The 24,547-nt window shown below is 36.9% G+C and overlaps 1 long non-coding RNA gene across 1 annotated transcript in view; it reads left to right on the top strand.

Annotated features, from left to right (window-relative positions):
- Positions 1-23,962, top strand: part of LOC129034050 (uncharacterized) — a 94,815-nt gene extending 70,853 nt beyond the window's left edge. The window contains exon 5 of the long non-coding RNA XR_008501742.1: positions 23,911-23,962. This is a non-coding gene — a long non-coding RNA (uncharacterized LOC129034050). The remainder of the gene's footprint in view (positions 1-23,910) is intronic.
- The last annotated feature ends 585 nt before the right edge of the window (positions 23,963-24,547 follow it).

The following is a 24,547-nucleotide window of genomic DNA, read 5'->3' as shown; positions in this document are numbered from 1 at the left end:
CCTATTTTATAAAAGAGGAACTGAGGCTCAGAGAGATTATGTTACTTACTCAAGATCACATAGCTAGTAAGTGGCAGAGATGAGATTCTGTCTGAGTCCAGCTTACACCATAACTGATATTCTTGACAATCAGGCTGGATAGAAAAGGATAAGATACGAGAATTTTGGTGCTATGATTTGAATTTTCCTTCCAAAGCTCATGTTGAAACTTAATCCCCAAAGTAACAGTACTGATAGGTGGGGTCTTTAACTTGGAGTCCCAGAATTGGATCATGAGGGCTCTGCCCTGATGAATGAATTACTCCATTCACGATTAATGGATTAATAGATCATCATGGGAGTGGAACAGTGGCTTTATAAGAAGAGGAAGAGAGACCTGAGGTAGAACACTCAGCGCCGTTGCCATGTGATGCTCTGTACTGCCTTGGGACTCTGCAGAGGCTCTCTACCAGCAAGAAGGTCCTCACCAGATGCAGCCCCTTGACCTTGGCCTTCTTAGCTTTTACAACTGTAATAAATAATTTTTTCTTTATAAATTACCCAGTTTTGGGTGTTCTATTATAAGCAATAAAAACCAGATAAATACATTGAGTTATAATTATGATGTTTAAGATGGAGGAAAATGAACATGGAAAACACTAGAGAAATGAATGCTAAACTAGAGCATAAGCATTGGGATTGTGAAAAAAAGAGATATTTGAAATATTTTAAAGATATGGAATTTAAAAGATTATGAAACAGATAAAGCATAAGAGAAAGAGAGAAAATGAAAAATGATCCCAAGATTGCAAACCCTTAGTATTGGTGAAACACTCCTAGCTGGGGGAAAAAGTCAAAAGGAAGAGCTGGCTTGTGGGTACAGATGGAGAAATCCGGATTTATTGAACCTTTCTTTGCCAGCGGGGTATTTGCGTAAAAATAGCTATTCATTTATTCTCATTCGTTTAGCATGTAAAGAACACAGCTAGGCATTAGAAACACGTAACAAAACCTATTTCTGTACACATTTAGAAACGTGGATCTTAAAGATCAAGATTTTGGGTTTCATTCATTTATTTATTCAAACATGTGTTGAGGTCTTTCCAAAGTACATGATAAATTAAGCAGAAAGGACAGAGAAATTCATGAAAATAGGTATGATCATCAAGGAAAACAATAAAAAACATAAGGTAAAAGGCCAAACTTAAGGGAATGCCTTTATTAAGGGATATGGGAGGGAGGAAAAATAATTTGAAAAGAAGTTGTCAAGGTGGGAAGAGAGCAGGACAAAACAGTCTCAGAATTGGGTGTATGAGAGAGATTTTAGGAAGAAGAGAGGGTTCAGTAGTGCCCAAGACCACAGAGCTGTCAAGGATGGTAAAGAACATTTATGGGGCTGTTTTGATGTTTTAAAGGATGAGGTAGATGGCACTATTTTATTTTATTTTATTTTATTATTTTATTTTTTCAGATGGAGTCTTGCTCTGTCACCCAGGCTGGAGTACAGTGGTGCAATCTCTGCTTGCTGCAAACTCCACCTCCTGGGTTCAAGCGATTCTCCTGCCTCAGCCTCTGGAGTAGCTGGGACTACAGGCATGCACCACCACGCCTGGCTAATTTTTGTATTTTTAGTAGAGATGGGGTTTCACCATATTGGCCAGGCTAGTCTCGAACTCCTGACCTCATGATCTGCCTGCCTCGGCCTCCCAAAGTGCTGGGATTGAGGCATAAGCCACCGGGCCTGGTATACGTTTATTCTTTTAAGAAGCCTGGCCAAACGGAGAGAGAAGAAAGGCAGTCCTGTAGAGGTCAGAGGGACATAGGGAGGTCTTTTTTCAGGGTAAGCAAGCTTACAGATGGGCCAGTGAGAGAGAGGCATTCTAGATGAAGCAGGATTGTGGGAGGTGGGTATTTTGCTGGAAGAAGATGCTGGAGGGAGGGATTTTGTATTTATACAAAAACAAAATATGCCTATGTGTGCCTTTACCAGCAGGCTCCTCAGCTAAAAGGAAGCAGCAGTAGAAACAGGAAGGATTCAGGGCTGGGGATGGGAATCATGACAGTGGCTGGAGGGCAGAGTGGTGAAGACTCCAGGGCTAGCATATTACTTTCCTAGGGGCTGCCTTAAAAAAGTGCCACAAATGGGGTGGCTTCAACAGAAATTCATTCTTTCACATTTTGGGGTCCAGAAGTCTGAAATCAGTTTGTCAAAAGGCCCATGCTCCCTTTGAAGATTCTAGGGGAGGATCATTTCTTGCCTTTTTCAAGCTTCTGGTAGTTGCTGGAGATCTTTAGCATTCCTCAGTTTATGGCAGCGTAACTCCAGTCTCTCTCTGTTTTCACATGGTCTTCTTCCCTGTATATCTGTTTGTGACTCTGGATCTCTCTCTCTCCTTATAAGAACATGGGTCATTGGATTTAGGGCCCACCCTAATCCAATATAACCTCATTTAAACTTGATCGTAACTGCAAACCCTATTTCAAAATAAGGTCACATTCTGAGGTTCTGGGTTAACATGAGGTTTTGAGATCACTACTCAACCTAGTGCTGCTGGTAAGAGCATCTTTGACATGATGAGTAGTGTAGAGTACTGCCAGGGCAGTCAAGAAGGGACAAGGGTGATGATGAATAGTAAAAACCTAGAGGCCTTGGAGAGCCAAAGGAGGGTTGGAGGTTGGGAGAGAGAAGTGGGAGCAGGGGGCCTTTGTTCAGAGAAGGAAATTTCAGAACTGCAGACTTGGGGTTTGGGTGCTATGTCAGAGGTAGAGAGCACAGGACTTAAGTTCTTCATGGGTTCCTATAATCCCCTATCCAACTTAATGGAAAGATAACTTATAAAGACCAACACTTTGTGAAGAAGAAACAAATCCGGTCAGAATGTTCACCTGTGTGCTAACCACTCCACTCCTGTAACAGATACCAATCTGTTTATTTATTCACCATTCATTTACTGAGTGCCAACCCCATATTACAAATTGTTCTAGGTTCTGGGGATACAGCAGTAAGAAAAACAAACAAAAACAAATGCCTTTGTCCCTGCCCTTATAAAGACTGTATTCTGTAAGGGACAAGGCAATAAACAAAAGCATAAATATACAAATACAAAATATGTCTTGTGTTCTCTCATGGAGGAAACATACCACCATGCCAAGACTTTGCCTCCATCTTAATTTTGTGCATACGAATAAGCACTTGTCTTTGTAAAGTAGTGGATTTTGATAAATCTTTGTGCAATTCTTCTCTATGTCCAGAGAGAGTTGAAGTATGGCTTGGTACCACAATGAATAAATTAAGAAATCTTTCAGAAATATTCATTCATGTAGAGCTGAGAAAGTAAGACAAAGTGAAATAGGACCTTGGAACTTTTCTTGAGTCTTAGGTCAGCTTTTTTTGGACTGGATTGGAGCATGAAAATAGCAAGAGGTATATTTGAGTGTAATAAATAATTATCTTTTTTTGGCCAATTAACCCTTTCTGAGTTTATTGGGGGTACAGCAGATATAAAATTACACCACAAATGCTGAGCACTCCTAGGTGCCTGGCATGTGACATAGCCTCAAACAATCAGAAGCTGCCATGCATGGTTTGGTTGTTGTTTCACAATCAGGTTCTGACAGCAGAAAGAGCAGCAACATAAATGTCATCATAATCAGTGGTGATGCCAGTTCTCTCCTCTGACCAAGGTTCTAGTGTGGATCTGGGTGCTGTTGGTCACTTGGCCAATTTCAATAATTTCGTGACTTCCCCTGTGTTAGCCTTTTCAAATAAATTCTCTATCTGCCTTAATCTTTACACTGTCTACTTTAGCTGCTAGTATCTCTAAGAATGCTAACTGATATATTGAGTTTCTAGGGATATTTTTCTACTTTTTTGTTTTGTTATTCTTTCAGATAGTTTTTGAGCACTTATTATATGCTAGGTCCTTTGATGAGCATTGGGAATATATAGTAAATAAGGCATACCGAGTCCTAGTTCTCAGCTAATTCATTGTTTTGGGCAGAAGACAGTCAAGTGAGTAAGCAGTTACAATAAGATGAACCATGTGACATGATAGCACCAAAGAGCACAGGAACTAGTCTGCTGGTCTCCATCCTAATCTATACTTGGTGGCCAAATAGGCAGGGGGGCCCAATTAGATGCTTGGGGTTAGAGGAAGCTGGATCCATATCATGAAGAAAAAAAAAAAAAACTGGCAGGAACTAGGTGGAGTGGGAAGTGTCTTAGCCTAGCAAAGAATTGAAGAGGGACTCTGAGCCATATCGGAAGCTTAGGCAAGTTATGTGTTCCAGATCAGTGAGCATTGAGATGTAGACTCATTCCAGATCCCTTTTTGGATGGGGCAGAAATCCCTAATAGCCTGTCAGATGTGGGTTGTATTAGTGCTAGTACTAAGTGAAACTAAGTCGTCTAGTAGTCTGTTTTCACTCTAACACTTGAGTTTGTCAAATACTACCACTAGTAGTAATGTGTGTTTACGTTTATTGACCACTGACTATATGTCAAGGTCAAATATATGTTATTTCATTTAATCTTGTGGGATTTTAAGATAGAATCTATTCCTATGGTGATAGAGATACAGTAACTGTGTCTTAACCATGTCTATATGCTTAACCTGTCTTCCATATTCCTGGGCAAAACTATATTTCCCAGCCTCCCTTGCAGTTGTGTAGTCATGTGACTATGTTCATTCTAATGGAAAATGAATGGAAGTGATATGTTTGGTGCCAAGGCTGGTGCCATAACACTATGGGCAGGTCTCTTTGATGTTCTGTCACCCTTTCGGCAAGCTAGAACCCATGGAAATCCAGCCTGTTTGAACCTAGAAGATAAAAATGAATTTCAAGGGGATAGCAGAGTAATATCGTGGAATGAAGGATCTCCGAGTGACTGCATGGAATAGAGCCACCCACTAATCTGCAACGTTCCCTTCAGACACTTAGTTGTGGAAAATACAAATTTCTCTGTTAATTAAGCCACTGGGTTAATGTCATGAGGTCTTTGTATTATAAAGCCTATCTTTAGCCTAAATTAATCTCCCGCCTATATTTCATATATGACAAGTGTCATTGTTGTCATGTTGTGAACAATGACAGATGAGGAAACCTGGCCCAAAGACAGATGGAGTCATTCTTCTGAGATCACATACTTAGCAAACATAAGAGACTGCCTGTCTCCAGATTTAGAACCCTGTGCTCATGGTCTCTAAGACTGGCCGACTCACAAAGGGCAGTAGGACAAACTGCATGGGCTCACTGTCGCAGTGTTTGGCTTTTGAGAGAAATGCCAAGGAGGCCAGAGACACACTTTGCTTACAGTATTGCCTTACCTGGAGAAGACATAGTTTTCTGTACATGGTCAAGAGTCTAAGTAAAAGGGGGAAAAATGTTTGTAAGCGTTCTTGTGAAAAACTGGGAGAGGGCTCATACTAAGAACGTGCCATTTGTTGAGCAGAACAAACAAACAGACTTTTGGCAAAGAGATTTACTTCAGAGAAGAAAAGAAGTGCCTGTGGTGGTAGAAAAGGGATGCAGACGCTGACACACAGATGGGAGAGCAAGATGCTTGCACCAGCTGTGCACTAAGGAAACTTATCGCAGCTATCAATTTTCTATTTTTGTTTCCATAATTTATCAGTTAGACTTACCACACTGAGAGTGCCTCATAATAGACTCTAATTTTGAAAACGCAAGGACCAGCGTTAGCAAATGTTCTTCAAGCACACACGGGCTCACATGTGATCTGTAGAGAGAAACCTCACAAAGGACATGAGTCAGTTCTGTGTGTTCTGTGCATCCGTGGGTCCCCATTACCTTGGCTTCGAATTATGCCTGTTCATGAGGAACAGGTGTTTGAAATAAAATCAAGGGGAAAACCACTATGAATTCTGCCCCTCTAAAGTCATTGCAAGAATTTCTAAAATTACTCTTCTTAGACAAATTGCTCCCACAAGCCCAGACGATTTTTTATCTCGAGGGTGCACAGGGGATACTAAATCTTCTTGCTGACACAAACTCGTTTTCAGACGGACCGGAGATTCCATTCATCATGCATGCAGGTCTCAGGATGCTGCATACTACATTAAAGGTTAAACCCGAGAAAGTTGAGGCGATGTTGCCTTGGCCTAGCATGGGGTGACCATGTCAGTAGACACCAGGGGTACTTTTCCATTTAGCAATGCAGAAGGATGGGTAAGCTCATTATTGGATTAAATAGAAAAGCACAGAATTTGAGTGAAAACATTCAAAGTCATTTGTGTAAACAATCTTCTAAGATGAAGAGATTAAAGGATTTAAGGGATAGTGAGTTCCAAAGGAGTGTGTGTGTGTATATATTATACACACACACATATATATATACATACATGTATCTGTATATATACACACACATAATTTTAAAATAAAAAGTGAGAGCTATGCAAGCAGTTTTGATGACTTAAAATTGTAGAAACCTTTTTCAATGGCTTCTGAACTAAAAGTGTAACTCAATAAATATATTTCTTAGTGCCAGATACCAGCATCTGGCACCTGTTTAGGCTGAAATCAAGTTTACTTTGTGGAATGGAGTTTTCTTTGGAGCCAAAGGAATTCTCTCTGAAAGAAAATCTTTCTTAGTTATTCATAAATATGCCAACAGAGTTTTCTGCTGGACCAAGGAGAGCAGAGGAAGGCAGACCTCAAGGAAGAAAGCCAAGTTCACTCATTAGCAACTTCATCAACACTTTTTTTCAACTGGCAAATTTAGGCCTAATGTTTTGTCACAAAAGATTTTAGAGCCGTGCTTTTTTTCCCTCTCTTCAATTAGAGCCTGTGTCATTGGTCTTAGCCTTCAGGTGATTGGATCAGAGAATGTAATCAACTGCTCAAACCTGGCTTTAGTCAAATCTAGACAAAATAAATTACAGGATAGAGACATCAGCTTAGATTACCTTTCAAAAATTGACACTCAAGACAGAGAAGATTAGAATTTTATCTACCAAATTAGTTGCATTCATCTCTTGAACTGAGGCTGCCAAAATGTCAGAAATCAAACCAATCACAGCCAAGAAATATTGAAAGAAGTGAAACCCAAGGGGAAATGAAAATGCATTTAGCCGAAGGAGGCAAATACAAATAATGGAAACAGATATCATTTAGTTAATTCCTAGTAGGGAATTGCTTCTTTGCCAGGATGCTAGTTAAATGCACATTTGTGTCAAGTTGGAACAGCTAAAAGATTCTGAATTCAGGACTACTAAATCCTCAGTCCATTTGCTGTGGACAAAATGCAATTTTAGTGCAGGGTCAGAATCTTTAAGCTGTGATTCATCTCTTACTTCTACCTAAGGAAGGCACTAGACAGGGTTACAATTTTTATCTTTATACGAAAAAGTATACAGGAAAGAAATTTGAACTCAAGAAAATGGATGAGAGAGTGGTTTATCATCTGGGCTCTTGAATCAAGCTAGCCAAATCCAGGAGATTCTAAACTCTTCTTTAATTCTTAATTGTGATTCTTAGACATGAATTTTAGAAAATGTAGCACTATACCACAGTGGAGTTATTAATTATATCTAGATAAAATTATATTAAACCTTTTACTTATTTCTAGACACAAGAACCATTGATTTGTATTCCATTTATTGACCTTCTTGCCTAAATTGGAGCCACTTAATTGGCTTGAAACAGATATGGCCTGGACACAAAAAATGATGATGGTGATTAAGTTCTGTTGGCCACAAGATTCAGTGTGGACCGGAGCAAGATTTGGTGACTCTGGGTCATTTCCTAGACGACATCCACAGACACAGCAAAGAGAAAATGCTGGGAGTTCAAGGAAGGGAAATTCAATAAAAGAATGAGAAATTCAATAAAAGAATGAAACCAAAGAGTCATGTGTGAGGAATAAACCAGTTTCATCTGCTAGGGCTGCTATAGCAAACTGGCTTCAACTGGGTAATTTAAACAACTGAGAGTTATTGTCTCAGAGTTCCGGAGGCTGGAAGTCCAAGATCAGGGTGTTGGCAGGGTTGGTTCTTTCTCAGGGCTATGAAAGAAGGACCCATTTCAGGCCCCTCTCCTGGCTTGTAGATGGCTGTCTTCTCCCTATATCTCTTAATATCATTTTCCCTCTATGCAAATCTCTGTGTCTAGACTTCCTTTCTTTATAAGGACACCAGTCATATTGTAGATGGCTGTCTTCTCCCTATATCTCTTAATATCATTTTCCCTCTATGCAAATCTCTGTGTCTAGACTTCCTTTCTTTATAAGGACACCAGTCATATTGTAGATGGCTGTCTTCTCCCTATATCTCTTAATATCATTTTCCCTCTATGCAAATCTCTGTGTCTAGACTTCCTTTCTTTATAAGGACACCAGTCATATTATCATCTGGGCTCTTGAATCAAGCTAGCCAAATCCAGGAGATTCTAAACTCTTCTTTAATTCTTAATTGTGATTCTTAGACATGAATTTTAGAAAATGTAGCACTATACCACAGTGGAGTTCCCTCCACCAATCACTTCATTTCAATTTGATTACGTCTGTAAAGATTCTATCTGCAAATAAGATCACACACTCTGAGGTACTGGGGGTTAGAACTTCACCATATGAATGTGGGGGGACACAATGCAACTGACAGCTGCAATTAACATACCTACTGTTCTTTTTCCCTTCACATATGGTCTCAAGTGTTCAGAACAATCTGCAAAGGTGATGTCATTGTTTTCATTTAAGGCTCAGAGAACAACAGGAAATTGCTCCAAGTCACTGAGCTAATAAGTAGAAGAGTTAGAATCTGAACTCAGGTCTTAATGGTTTTGAAACCATGGTCTTTCCACTCTCTGTTATTATTCAAGCAATGTTTATTGAGCACCACAGAGTATCAGACATTACATTAGGTATTAAGAAATTCAGAGATCAAGAAAATCCTTCACCTTATCTTTGAAAACTGCACATTCTCATTAGGAAACATCTTACTCCAGGAAAGCTCTAAAAATAATGCAATTCTTCCATAAAGCATATAGTCATAAAGCATGCATGTAAACCACACAGCACATTTTAGGTGTGACAAGATGTTTGATGTTTTAGGTATCTTTCCCATTGCTAAGAAATGGTTAGAAACAGTAGAAACCCATTGGAACAAATAGAAATTCCAGTGTGGTATTACACAATTGGCAAAACTGGCAGGCATATGTTTATTAGACCTGTAAAACTTGAATACCAGAGAAAAGATAAACATTTAGTTTTGATGTACTTATCCAAAATTTTACCATCAGAAAATCTAGAATTAATCTATTTTTAATTTCAGTCTATAAGAATGTATTGCATTTCATGGTGCAGTATTTTTTTAATGTATTGCTTTGTTGTCTATGGCCTCAAACACTCAGACAGTCAAAAGCTCTGGGGAACTCCTTCTCTCCTTCCATTTTTATTTCCAAATGCCAAAGTCATAGAGGCTGAGTGAGGATTGTTTTCATGAATAGATGCAATGAATTAGAAACAATGAATTGAGAACAATGACTTACATCTAGTGACTTTTTCATCCTTTTCTTTCATGAAACAAACCACTGTGTATAGTATCACATTTATTCTTCCATGTTATTAAATTTCTTGTCAAAATCTTACTTAAACCACAGAGACAAAGATGGATTCTCCCTCTGTGACTCTGAGCAGTTAAATTTACTTCTCTGACACGCCGCAAGTTGATTTAGAGCTAATCTGCCTGCTTTTTATTGGCTTCGTGTAAAACATTGCTTTCCTTGGTTTTTCTTTCGCTCTGGATTGTCTTATAGAAATATGTAATTTCAGTTTATACTACGTGAAATTAGTCTCCCTGAGAAAAATCCAGGAAAAATTTTATAACAAAAGAAAAGCATAGATTATTCATACACTTCGAATTTCCCCCACATAACAACAGGCAGGAATGCTGACAATCTGAGGGGAGAAGGGTGATAATCAATAATTAGAAAGTAACACTAATAGAATGTAAAAACCATGCTTCAGACCCAGTTAGCAACATGACAAACTGCTGCATCCACTATTTGTCTGTGCTTAAGTCTGGCCTTACATTACAATGGCTAGAAACATTCGATGTAGATCTGTGATACCATACTGAATATTTCTATTTATGTTGTTAATGAATAGATTAGTTGTGGACACGTAGGAACAAAAGAAAAGAAACCATCAATAATCTTAGAAAACCAGAATAGGTGCCGGGCGCAGTGGCTCATGCCATAATCCTAGCACTTTGGGAGGCTGAGGTGGGCGGATCATGAGGTCAGGAGTTCAAGACCAGCCTGTCCAATATGGTGAAACCCTGTCTCTACTAAAAATATAAAAATTAGCTAGGCGTGGTGGCATGCACCTGTAGTCCCGGCTACTCAGGAGGCTGAAGCAGGAGAATCACTTGAACTTGGGAGGTGGATGTTACAGTGAGCCAAGATTGTGCCACTGCACTCCAGGCTGGGTGACAGAGCGAGACGCCATCTCGGAAAAAAAAAAAAAAAAAAGAGAAAACTGGAATAGGTTTACTAAGAACAAGTCCCACAAATGAATTTCATTTTCTGACATTTGCTAAATTTGAAATGTGGGCCAATTATAGTCTATTTCAGTGAAGGCTTAGTTTTAGGTTTTCAGGATATCCATTTGAAGAAATTTGGGTAGGGTGGTAGTATAGTTAGATATACTGCCACTTCTTTGGCCAACCAGACTTCAACTATTATTATTTAAATTAAATTACTGAATTTAAGTAATTAATTAACTAACGTTAATTTAGAAACATTCTAGGTGGTGTGATCACACAATCTGAAGGTAGTTTCTTCTTGTTCAACATTTTTTCATTTCAATGAATATTTATAGATGTCCTACCATGTGTCAGGTGCTTGGGGTAGGCATTGGGGATGCCATAGGTATTAAGACATGGTGTCACCTTCAAGATACTTGCAGTTCATTGTGAGAAACCAAAGAAAGTAGAACATTCTAACAATAGGAAGTGATACATACTACACTATAGCGTGCATACTATGACAGGATTAGGGTTCTATAGGGTGTATAGGGTCACCAAAGAGAGAGAGAAAGTAATAGAAGCTTAAGGAAGCTTTATGGAGAAAATGCTGTCTTGAATGAGAGAGAAAAGGTAAATAAAACAGAACCAGGTAAACTGCAAGGGTGAATGTGGAAGAATGTGACTCCTGGGAGAAAAAAATACATCAATGACTTGGATAAAGATGGAAGCGACCAGTATACTGGACACTGATGTTGCCTTGCCTATATTCATTGCATACCAACTTCATTGTGAAAGACTAAGTGGTCTAGATGCTGATACCATTTCCAGGCATTGGACTTGATTAGTTAAATCCATCATAACCATCCTATAATCCTTGCCAATGATTGGTTTGGAATCCAGGCTTATGTCATTCAGTTCATGGCACTTCCCTGACATCAGGGTTTGAGAGAAGGTGGCCCCATGGGAAACAATGAGATATTTTCTTTGAGCTTCTGGGAAATTGTCACTAGAATAGAAGGTGTATCATCTCTTATACATAAGCGTAGGAGTGTATAGCCCCAATTGCTATAGCAGGCACCCATGACTCTAAGGAAGAACAGCCATAGGATGCTGCTGACACTGTTGCTGAAGGAAGAGTAGAAAACCCCTGAGTCCTGGATAGCATATTATAACACAGATCAAACATCCATCTCCAAAGCAAGGTCTACCCTAGCACTTCTGGTAATAAGCTGATAGTCTCCTTTGCCATTTAAACAAATTTGACTTGCCTTTCTTTTTCTTGCAGCTAAAACATCTTAAATGATGATGCCTGGTCATCACATTAACAGATAATTTAAAAACGTAAAATTAGAAAAGATAGCAAATAACTTAGATAAAAATCATAGGATCCAAAGAGAGTTTATTGGGCTACATTATATATATATAATATTTATATATATAATATATTATATAATATATTATAATTTATATATATTATATAATATATAATTTTATATATATTATATAATATATAATTTTATATATATTATATAATATATAATTTTATATATATTATATATGATATATTATATAATATAATATATTATATATATAAAATATTTAAAATCAAACCCCAAAAATGGCATAAAGAAAAGTCAGATGCTATTGCAGTTTGTGTGAAGAATACTCCGGGATATTGTGGCACTATCTGTTTGACACAAATTATTTATATGTCATTCATACCAAGTATGCAACCTAGGTTGAGTTAGCATAATACCTTCAGGTCTACAGAAGTCATAGTCCATTTTATCTCATTTGCTGTTTGTACCACACGTAGTATCCACATTCTTCAAACCATTTTTAAAAAGGTTCACTGATAAACTAGGGCACTAGAGAAAAGTCAAGTCTAGAAATGAAGTTATTAAAAGATGCTTGAGGGGACAGTAAATGATTAGCACAGGAATTATAAACAAGGGTACATAAGCCATTCCTCCCATCTCCTGTCTTCACAGCAGACATGATCCTTCAGCCACAAGATTCTTTGCCACTGTATCTGGATGCACTTTCGACATTTTTCACGAAATTGGCACATGAGATAAACTTATTTACCATTCCTGATTTACCTGGAAAGGATGTAGCTTAAAGCAGAGGGTTGCAAACTCACATGCCTTCAGGCACCAGGCATGAACTTAATGAAGAAAGTCATTGGGTATAAACTAAGGTGTGGTGGAAACGAGTAGAAAATGCCTGGTGTGAAGGCATTCAAGCTCAATGCCTAAAAAAGGAGTTCAGTCTAAATAACACCTGTCTGCAAGCCCATTCCAGTCCTTAGATGGTTTGTAACCTCTGGCCTAGGCAACTGAAAGAAAAAATTCTTCAAATATTTGGAAGGCTTAACACAGCAGTTCTCAACCTTTTTGGCACCAGGGCCCAATTTTGTGGAAGACAATTTTTCCGTGAACTGACGGTTGGGGTGGTGGGAGGGGATGGTTTCAGGATGGTTCAGGTGCATTACATTTATTGTGCACTTCATTTCTATTATTATTACACTGTAAGGTATAATGAAATAATTCTACAACTCACAGTAATCTAGAATCAGTGGGAGCCCTGAGCTTGTTTTCCTGCAACTAGATGGTTCCATCTGGAGGTGATGGGAGACAGTGAAAGATCATCAGGGATTAGATTCTCATAAAGAGTATCCAACCTAGATCTTTTATATGTGCAGTTCACAGTAGGATTTGCACTCCTATGAGAATGATTGGGAGATATGGAAGACAGACTAGAGTATACATGTTTTATAATCATTGAAATTGTCCAGTGATTTTTTTCTGTTATGGAAAGTACTCATGGCAAATCTACGTAGTCAACTCTCAGAGTTGGAGAGTGGGGTTTTTTAAACTGGATCCATACAACCTGTGAAATCATATATAAAATGATGTGAATGCATGCATTTTTCTAGGGAGAAGTTCTATGGCTTTTTCTAGATTATTCAAAAGGTCACTTTCAAAAGTGTTTAGGTAGTTGGGGCAGATGCAATGCCATGTGTTTCCTACATTCTGTTTCCATTTCCTTCTGGGCACAGAAGACTGTATTTCTCAGTCTCCTTTGCATTTAGGTGGGGCCATTTGACTTAGCTCTGGACAATAGATAGTGGGCCAAGTTCATGCCCATTTCTTTAAAACTTCCCACTCTCTTCTCCATGTTCACCGTTTTCCCTTATTTTAGAATAATAAATATTTATTTCCTGAGATATGGGTTTTTTGTTACAGAAGTTAGCCTATCCTGACCAATGTAAAATAACATCTGCAGAGTAAATGTAAATAGATAATCCATAAAGCTTGAAACATTATACTCATGACTACTGTACAAATCAAAATATCTCAAGTGGTTTGAAGTAGATGTTTCCTTTAAATATGTAATTCAGAATTGACATTGATAAATTTTGGGCTTTTCCGGTCTTCATGATTAATGGCATTAAAACTACAAATAATGACATACTATTACATTTTTTTCAAATAATTTCTAAAGAGATATTCAAGATCTAAATGTATATCCATATTCAAGTTCTATCCATTAAGGACATATTTATTTGAGTTTTCTGTAAAGGACACTTATATTGACAAGCTAATTTTTCTCCATATTTATATTTTGAATGAATCTATAAATAGTTTGCTCTGTTGGTGGCTTACTCTACAACCTTCAGTTCTCAAAATAAATTTCAGAGTCACTCTTTTAACCCTGGATGTACTTAAGAAGAACATGAAGAAAATGTTAAATATAGATATTTAAGCCTTATCCCAAGAATTTCAGATTTAGCTGGCGTTAACATTTTTGGAAAGCCTCCTAAGTGATTCTAACGTATAGCCCAGTGGAGAATAGTGGTCCATAGCATCACAGCTAATATCTTTGGCTTGGTTTCACCTGTTTTCAACGTCTGGTTCAAACTTACCTAGCTGCATCACCCACCATATTCCACCAATCTTAACCCACATATCTTATGCTCAATTATTATTGTCTTTGTGATCCCCTTATCTTTCTTATCAAATATCTTCAATAGTGTCTCATGTTCTCCTTTTAGATTCTACAATAGGAACAAACTGGAAATACAGCAGATAGATTACACCATGGTCATTCATAGTCCTATTCACCTTTGTTTTCCTCAAGTAGACAGACAAGAAAACCAAAATACTCATATTCTTGGTTTTGGAAGAGTTTTGAGTTGGTCAAGTGATACCATTTTTTGCTAATGAGGTCAGCGTTCCTAGGCAGGATTCTCTTTATTGAAATAAAGCAAAATCTCATCAAGGAAAAAAAGAATAACCTATGCCTCTTTGCATTCTCTCTTCCTTCCTGCTGGTACTAAGATGTGAGGTTTAGTAGCATAGCAACTATCTTGTGATCATGAGGCAAACAAAATGAAGGTTAAGGCCTACAGGTTGAGGATGAAAAGACAGAAGAGCCTGTATCCCTGTTGATACCACTGAACTGCCATGGTACTCCTGGATAACCATACTAAAATATGTTTATAGCCACTGTGGTAGGCTTTTCTGTGATTTCTAGCAAAATGTATTCCTATATAAAATTACTATGATTATATTTTGAGTTCTTTGATTAATCAGATTAAAAGTTCAATTCAATCATCTTCAAATATAGCAGCTATCAAGGGTAATTTTGATATCAGAATTGAAAAGAAACAATATACTACAACACAATGATTAACTTTATAATGAGCAGAAGTTAGATAGACTTATTAGCTAAGTAGGGGAAACGCTGGGATCACAATTTGGAGATGCCTAGAAAAGTGTCTTTCCTTTGTTTTTGTAAAAAGGCTTTAAAATATGCTATTTCTTTAGTGTCTGTGGTTTTTAAATTTTTGTCACAGCTCTATCAGCCCTTTCATTTGTTCATTCATTTATTAAATCAGTGTGACACCTTAGATTTACAAAATGGCTGGTGGCAGAATCTAAATAATTCACTCAGGATTAACAAGCCTTTTAAATGAACATGATTTTGCTTATTCATGGACTGCATATATTCATGACAAAGTACAGGTCCTTCTTGCAAAGGATGCACATTGCATTAGTAATTCAGGAATATTTCTTTGATAAATTCAGTTAAAATTGACTCAGTTGTTAGAGCCTATGGAATAATGAGAAAACTGATCCCACCAAAATCCAGATATTTTGTGTGACATATTTTACATTTGAAATATATCCTTTGTTATGCATATCCCCGTTGAAGTCAAATGGCTGGGTTCAATAATCAAATGGATTTGAAAACCCAAGTATGCTTTTTTTGGGTAATGAAAATGGGTCTATAAAACACTTATGACAAAGTTCAAAATCTAAGGTTAATACAAAAGGGTTTGAAAGCAATCACCAGGTAAGTAAAAATTTAGTGTAGGAAATGAAAGGCAAAGATGGGGAAAGAAAATGAAAAGAAGCACTGGGCAGAAAGGGATTTGAAAGGAACATTAATGTTTGCATAATGAAAAAGAATATAGGTAGATGATAGTGAATATGGTAATGGTGGAGAATAATTGATGGCGTTACTTCAGTCCACACTAGAGAAAATTGATAATAAATAAAAGTCAGTTGGCACATCTGTGGGTGTTCTTCACTTTTAAAAGACCCATAAATCAAGTGCTTGTAAGTTTCAGGATGAGAAAATCATGTGGGGCCTGCATCTAATTTCTCAGACTTAAGGGAAATGTATGTCATGTCTATGGCAAAACAAAAACAAATCCAGGAGAGCTATTTCACACACACCAGTGAATATACAGATCAACAAAAATTGCCTTCTAAAAATATATTTAAAGAAATTTAAAAGCGATAAGACCCTCATTATTTCCATTTCTTTGCAGATTGCCAATGTGCCTCTATTATTGTATGCTCTTTTCCTTTCAGTACATGCTAATGAGAAAACAATATGCATATGTATGACCTGGGTAGAGCTACATATGTGAGACAATTCTCTATGCATCGATTTGCCAGCTTCATTTCTGTCGGTGTCACATATTTGAAGATCTAGAAGAAAGTGCTGGAGGAGGAAATTTCACCCAATCACAGTCACCAAGTGTGTACTCAAGAAGTCAGGTTATGTTTCATAATTACTACCACAAAATGATGGAACTGTCTGGGACTCTGAAAACCTGATCATTCTTCTTTTACTAATCACTCCATTCTCAAAAATCAACATTATTTTTGGTTAGGTCCTTGTATGACAGCTGGATTGTGCATTCTCTTATCATTAGCTTTAAGACTTATCCCTGTTCTTTGCACACATGATAAACAACATTTTTAATAACAATTTCCAATGAACAAATGTGGCCAAATCTATGAAGGAGAGAAGAAAGAACTACCTCAAACACTGAAGAGTTTTGGCAAGCATTAATAAATTTGGCCATAGTTCTATGGAATATAACATCAAGCATAATTTAATTTCATTTTTGAAGAGCTAACCAGTGTTAATGAAATTAGATTTCAATTAATGCCCAAATCCTTGCATGCTTCATTTTTCTAAGTGGTTAAGGTTTTTTTTTGTACAACCTGGGTTCAAATACCAGACATCGGAGCTTGGGCAAATGATTTAACCAAGAATTTTCTCTTTTGTCAAATGGAGATAATAATAAAATCTAGTTCAAAGAGTTGCTGCAAGATTTGTATGAGATCGTGAATGTACATCACTCTTTCCCAGTATGCTAGCTCACTTGCTTTTAGGGTTGTGAAACACAGATTAGGTGATTGGTGAGGAAAGACAGCCTGTGCCTGTTAATGATAGGACCAAGTATATTGGATTAGTTTTTTATAATATTGAACTTGCAAAAGATTGGAGTCAAGTATATGTGACATTATCCCTTAGCACATGTGTCTGGCAGTGACTAGTTCATGGTTCGCAAGAATAGAATTTTGAGATCCTGAAGGGAAAAGGTGATAGGATGAAAAGAACTTAGAGTAGGACGTGTGACTATGGGAGCTGAAAGGCATTTGATTGGTTAGGTAATTTCAGTTTTAATGTTTTACTTGTTTTTTTCTACTTTTTCTGAGTATTGAGAATAACAAAGACAGTGAAGACTTTGAGTAAGGGGCAAGACCTTACATAATTTATAAATAACTGCACCAGTAAAATGTCTTTTTCAATCATTTCATAGGTAAATTGGAGTGTTCCAGGTAGGGGTCACAATTAGTTTAAGGTCTTCTTTGGCTTCAGCTTTAAGAAGCCATTGAGAAAGTTTAGGTAAAGTTTTAGAAAAATCAATCTAGAGTCTAGAAGAAATAACTAGAGAAGACTATCTTTTGTCCATAGTGTTTCTGGAACCACAGCTAAATTCTAAGATTTTTTTGAATCATACATAATGAGGATATATTAATATCCATATCAGCCATAATTTGATTGTGTGCAGGAGAATTTCCTGAAACATCTAAAAATAATACTTCTGTACTATGTTTAATCTGGCAGTTCCACTGGCAAAGTAGATGTTTACCTATTAAATTTGCAAAAGTTGTGTCAGGAAAGAAAGGAGGGTTTTTCCAATATTGATCTCGAAGTAACAATTTTATGTTGGAACACTGGAAAAGCTTTAGAGTCACTAGAAAATCCCAGCATTTTAGTAGTTTTAGTGCTCTAAAGGATGAGATCTGCTTCTTTAGTGGGATTGATGGTGTACAGAGTGTCATTGATCAACAAGAAAAGTGTATTGTTCTTCATTTATATTTGTAAACAATTCCCCTCTGGAGTTTAGTGAAAGGACAGGAATTGGCATCTTCCAATAGTTTTGTTGGAGCGGTATCTTTCAACAGATTTGTACAGTTGTCTTTTTGTTTGTCAACCAATAAGTGACATGGGTCTTCCAATAACACTTTTGTTTGCGATATCTGTAAGTGTCCTCATTTACAGTTTCTTGATTCTTAGAGAATAGAGTATCCTTGGCTCTTTGGGTGGTCAGTTGTTTTATCTGAGAATCAGATATTTGTTTTTATTTCTAGCTTATTTACTTTCTAGAACTTTTTGAAAATACTCAGCTACTTGTTGCAGATCTTCTAAACTGGTGATATCTCACTCCATTTATTTTTCTGACCAAGTCCCCATTTCAGATTTGAGTCCATTACAAAAGACAGGATAGGTTCTATTGACTTCCACGTTGAGTCTACTCCCAGAATATTGCTTGAAAGTTACCTGAAGTCAATTTTTAAAGTCTCCTAGTTACTCAAACTTTATTTTTGTTTATAGTTTTGAATCTTTGAACAATCCTCTTTTAAGGGAAAGGCTTTTGGGTGTCTTGTAGTGTATTTTATATTTTTCTTATTTATGGCCAGATTTTGAATTGTGCACAGTTAGGGAATTTAAATATTATTCTGTTCTTTCCTCTCTCACTATTTTCAATTATTTTCTAAGCCTTGAATGCTTACAATTCAGTGAACTAGTTGGTTCAGATATAGTAGTCTAGGATAGTAAATATCTTACAAACTCTGGAATTCCATACTAATTTTTCTGGTCTGTCTTCCTTGAGGAGTAGTCATTACACCCCTTAATTCTGCTTGAACTGGAGTTTAAATTCATCCTATATAGATCTGCCTTCTGGTTTAGCAATTTTAAGGGAATATTGTGCAATGTGATTGTTTTATAAGTTCAGATTCCTTCTGTCATTGTCTGTTTAATTGGTGTTTCTTCTCCAAAAGTCATCAGAGGAATCTGGTTGCAATCCTGCCACGATGAGTTAGTGTTTAGAATGTGAGGAATATGACTTTTTCCCTAAAGTATAATCTTATTTCCTTGAACACTCAAGTTTTCTATCTCTTGATATATTTGAATGATCTTAAATTCTGTTGGTTTGGGAAGATCTATTAATGATCTATTAATGAACTGAATTAGCTTTTCTAATTTAAGAATTTTGTCCCCAACAATCATCCCTTATTCAGGCATTCCCTTTTCCTGTTTCTGGAGTAAAACAGTGTGAGGGATGGAAGGCAAATCAGTTTTCCTTTCTGTTCATCTCAACTGATGATCTCCTTTCTGAAAAGCTTTTCAGGCTCATATTGAGGACTGGCAATGGGAATAGGGAAAACTTTCTTTAAAAAATCTATAAGCTGTAAATCTTGTGAAAATCAATAAAATTAATCTAAAGTATATGTCAAGGTTCTAAATAATTGCTAAAATATACAGTCGTAAAAGTGGTAAAATCTGCTGGTCACTCTTCCCCCTGGATCTCTTGATAGTTTCTCCTGAGAGATGGAAAGGAAAGCGATTGACTTCAGCTCAGGCACCTCAAGGGGGCTTCAAATTTGCAAGCATTTGACTTGTGATTGCAGGACTCTACTTTTCTAGAATAGTTTTTAGGAACATGGACTTTTCCCATAGGTTCCTTCTAGGGATTTATGGCTCCTCAAATCTGCATTTGTGTGTACAGTTTCAGTTTTCATTTGCTCTTTCTTTCTCCTTCTATGATACAGTCACACGGAAATTGGAATTCCTCAGACACAGTTTCCTCTACCTAAGACTTCAAATGTGTTCTCCTTTTTGGAAAATATTGCCTTCCCCTCCTCTCATCTTTTACCCCATTGGCCTGGTAAATGTAATTCAACTATCGGGCCTCATCTTAAACTGTTATTCCTTCTGTTTAATACTTTCCTTTGTTATTGAATCTGTAAAAGCCTCAATGGGTTTGTTCTTTGCTGTCTTTGCAGTGATAACCCAGCCCCTGGTATATAATGAATGCTAAAAAATGTGTTAAATAAATAACTAATACAATATGTAATAGGTTATTAGGTCAAAAAGTGAAATTGGAAGGTTACCTGTGGATAATGCCATATTAAATGTTTCATCACCTGCAAAATACCGCTCAAATAGCTTTGAAAAGAAAAATGTTACCCAATATTGGCACTAAATTCACTAGACTATTACAAAAAAGATTCTACTATTGGACATGTATATTCAAGGAATTAGTTGGTGTATAGATTAGAGAGTGTTTAAAGGAACTTTAGGCAGTTTCTCCACATTTAAAAGAGGAGGAGGACAATTTTAAGTTTTACTTGTAGTAATTTATTCAGGAAAGTTTATTCATATAATACCACAGTCAGTGAAATGGAATAATTCAACAGATATTTAGAAATATTTGAGTGCTCATACATTATGTAAGGGCTGGTAAATGAATGAATGCAATGAATAATCCACAAACTGGTTATTATTTAATAACTGTTAACTCCACTGTCCTCTACCACCTAACAATTGTTTTGGTATCAAGTACAAGTCACAGACCACAAACCAAGAAATGTAAGAACTGGTAACAATTTTAGTTTTTCGAACTTGAGTGTTTTAGAACTTAATGTCTATGACAAGTTTCTATTTTTCTAAGTGGTAAAAAAAAATTAATTTCAATGAATTCAGGGCTTCCCTATTTCCTCCCTTTCTGGGGTTGTATCTAAATTCCAGTGGGTGTCTGTAATGTCAGAGCATATTAATTTAGAGTGGGAGTGGGCACAAGCTTGTTTGGGTCATTATTAGCTCTCAGCACTGGCATTTGCTGGTAAGTTGCCATTCCTATATGGACTTTGGCCATTAGTCCATGTGGCTACTGTGATTCCTCCTTGTTTCTAGCTGCCAGACATTTTCCAATCCTTCTTCTCTCTGTCATCTGGTGGCACCTGGTAGACCATCCCCCATTCCTGCACTACTCCGAGTACTGGGGATCTCTGCTCCTATGCTCCCTGGCCCTTCCAGACTCTGTGGTGGTCACTGAAACTCTCTGAGGAGGTCTCAGTCCCATCTGTCTAGAGAAAAATTTTCTGCATTCACACTGTGCTGGGTGGAAAAAATAAACAATATCTGGCCATCTTTTGGGCTTCAGCTAGTGTATTATGATAGTAGTTGAGCTGTTTTATGAGACATGAAAATAATGTCACTTGAATATGGTAGATGTTCATCTCTCCTTCATGTGAAAATACTGGAAGGTGGTTCTGTGCTAATATGGTGTTTCAAGGCTGATACAATCCTTTAAATATGTCATTATCAAGGCTTCATTACCTTGTTGCTCTGCTATCCTCATGCTGTGGCTTCATCTCATAGACCAGTTTTCACTATTCTTTTTTGTTTAAGTCATGAGGGAGAGGGAAGATAGGCCATACTTAGTCACATGATCAAAGCCAGCTGCATAGAATACCAGGAAATACAGTCCTTTGACTGAAAGGCTTTGTGGTGATTAAAATGCACAATCTCTATTACTAACGAAGAGAGAGAGAGAGAGAAGATAGATGTGGTGTATGTATTGAGGGTAACCAAGGAGAATCTGCTACATCTGGGACAAGGCCCTTCCTTCCTGTTCTAGGTTTTCTTTTTTCTTTTCTTTTTTTTTAAATTTTATTTTACTTTAAGTTCTGGAATACATGTGTAGGATGTGCAGGTTTGTTGCATAGGTAAAAGTGTACCATGGTGGTTTGCTGCATCTATCAATCCGTCACCTACATATTGAGCCCCACATGCATTAGCTATTTATCCTGATGCTCTCTCTCCCCTCACCCTGAGGGGACCCAACAGGCCCTGGTGTGTGTTGTTCCCCTCCTGGTGTCCATGGGTTCTCATTGTTCGGCTCCCACTTACGAGTGAGAACATGCTGTTCTAGGTTTTCCATTGTCCCCACCTTGGGGCTCATCCAAGGGTTCAGTGGTCCTTCTTGAAGCCCACCCATATCCACATTCTTTTTCCCCACTAATTCTCCTGTTTTAGCAGCCCTTGGTTATGAATGTGGTGGGGTTTAGGGAGAAGGACCAAAGATCAGAAAGTATTCTTTCATAAAGCACTCATCTTTTGTCATTACACAATTATGCTATCTTAAAAGCCAAAAGCCAAAAGCCAAAAATTGATCATTTTGTGTTCTTCTGAGTCATTCTTTTTATTCTTTACTGAGATCTTGAACATAAAACACTTAAGCTAGGGCCGAAATGGGGAAGAGCCATGGAATAGCAATAAATATTAGAAACGAAAACACATAGGTCAAGACATCAAAGCATTATCTGATTACATATGAATAATCTGAACTCTAATTTCAAATAACTTAAGTTCGAAATTTTGGTTCTGTTGCTTTCAATTAACTTTGACAAATTCCTGAGTTTCAATATTTTCTTCCACACCTGTCTATATAGAAAGAGGTCATAGGGACTATTAAAATGTGACTAATTATGCTTTCTGAGAGCAAAGCAAATAACTACTAGAAAAGAAATTTCTTGCAAGGAGTTTAACAGGGTATGGTATTTTCCCTCCATGACTGACAGTCTTTCCTTCTAAGTATAGGCAATGCTGAAATCTGGATTAAAATTTAAACTTTTACAATAAAAATATAATTTGAAACACCTCAATTCGTATATATATTAATGTGCTCAAGAAAAATTGACTTTTTAGCAAATGTCTTAATAGAGTAGCAGAATATGCATAACTAAAGAATGGCTTCATCATTTCACTATGGGACTGGTAGGGTTAAGTTCCCAGTGCTTCTAGAGAATAATGAGAAATCATAATTTTGTTTTACTTTCCTCTTGCATTTGTTGTGAATGGAATTTCAAATGTGTCCAATAAATTCTTCAAGTATATAAAACTGTTTTAAATAGTTATTTTTCTAACATGACCTCAAATTAAACACCTGTCCGTAAATGGCAGCTGGTTTTTTAATAAAAAATGATTATGAGAACTAATCTCACAGACAACAGGCTTTTGACTCAAAGGTAATTTAACAAAGGTATTTCTTCATTTGCTGACTGTGTACTGAATTGTGCCTGAGACATTAGTCCTATCTTTTTATTTAAGAATTGCTGTCAAGGGACAACTTATAAAAATAGAATCTCATTAGTATCAATCTTAATAGTTCACTCATCAAGCTCATACATGTAATTCTGTCTGACTATTCTCCATGTCACAGAAATGGCTTCCTAGCTCTGATTTTCATAATGAAGCTTCAACCAATCATCTCCCAATTAGATTATTCTGCATATAGAATGGAATTTAATGTATTCCAAATGAGAATGATACTACTGGAAGGGATATGAGTGTTCAAAGTCTGGCCCTTTTGTTTTACAGATGAGGAAACAGAATTTATGTGACTAGTTCAAGGTTACACAGCTATGCTATATGTATTTTAAATTAAATTATAGTGAAAATAAGGCATGTGTTAATAAGTACATATTTCCAAAGCTTAGATTTAGAATAACTTCATAAATATGATGGAGTTGCATCTTCCTGGTTGTTAGTCTAAAGATATCAGGTAGGTGAAAAACATATTTCCAAAGCTTAGATTTAGAACAATTTCATAAATATGATGGAGTTGCATCTCCTTGCAGTGTTAGTCTAAAGATATCAGGTAGGTGAAAATCATATATGGTCAAATTACTATTGTCTTTCACTTCATTTCTCAACATTGTAGTCATTAGAGTGCTTGGCACCACAGCTTAATGAATTTCTGTTCTCTATATTTTTGGTAATGCAGATGCAAAATTGGCTACCACATTGGAAACTGATATTGAATTTCTCAACGAGTCCAACAGAGTCAGTTTTCCTCCAACACTGAAACAGACCTTGCTTTCTTCAGTTGAGCAACAACTAAAGATTATGGACCCAGCTCATGTGGAGGTGCCATATTGCATAAACAGTGCCTACAGTGAGCCCTCGCGTTCACACTCAGCATGATGTGATTACAACAGTATGTATTTCCATAGGGACTAAATCATGCTTAGGCAGAGCAGTTTTACATCTTTCTCATGCCCATTCACTTTAGGGCATGTGCTTGTTGGGTGGCATTGTCAGCATTGTTTAATTATTTACCTCTTTTGCATTATTTAAATTGGTTGTCTCTTTGCTTTATTTTTCTTTTATAGGAGAAGTGACGATATTTAATAAAATTTAATGTGATGGTGCAACTTCAATGTATATCTGTATACTCATAGTAGTTTTGGTGATGTTCTATTCAGTTCAATAAACATTTATTAGAGGCTTATTTTATGTTTGCAAGTATACAACATTTACGTAAAATCTTAGGACCAATCAGGAAAGACTCATGGAAAAGTACTGAATCAGCTACCAGTTCTCATCTTTCTGCCTCTGACTTATACATGACTCTTCTGTCC

This window comes from Pongo pygmaeus, chromosome 2 (assembly GCF_028885625.2).
Source record: "Pongo pygmaeus isolate AG05252 chromosome 2, NHGRI_mPonPyg2-v2.0_pri, whole genome shotgun sequence".
NCBI lineage: Eukaryota > Metazoa > Chordata > Mammalia > Primates > Hominidae > Pongo > Pongo pygmaeus.
The sequence above is the reverse complement of the archived record's forward strand: the minus strand, read 5'-3'. Positions and strand labels throughout refer to the sequence as shown.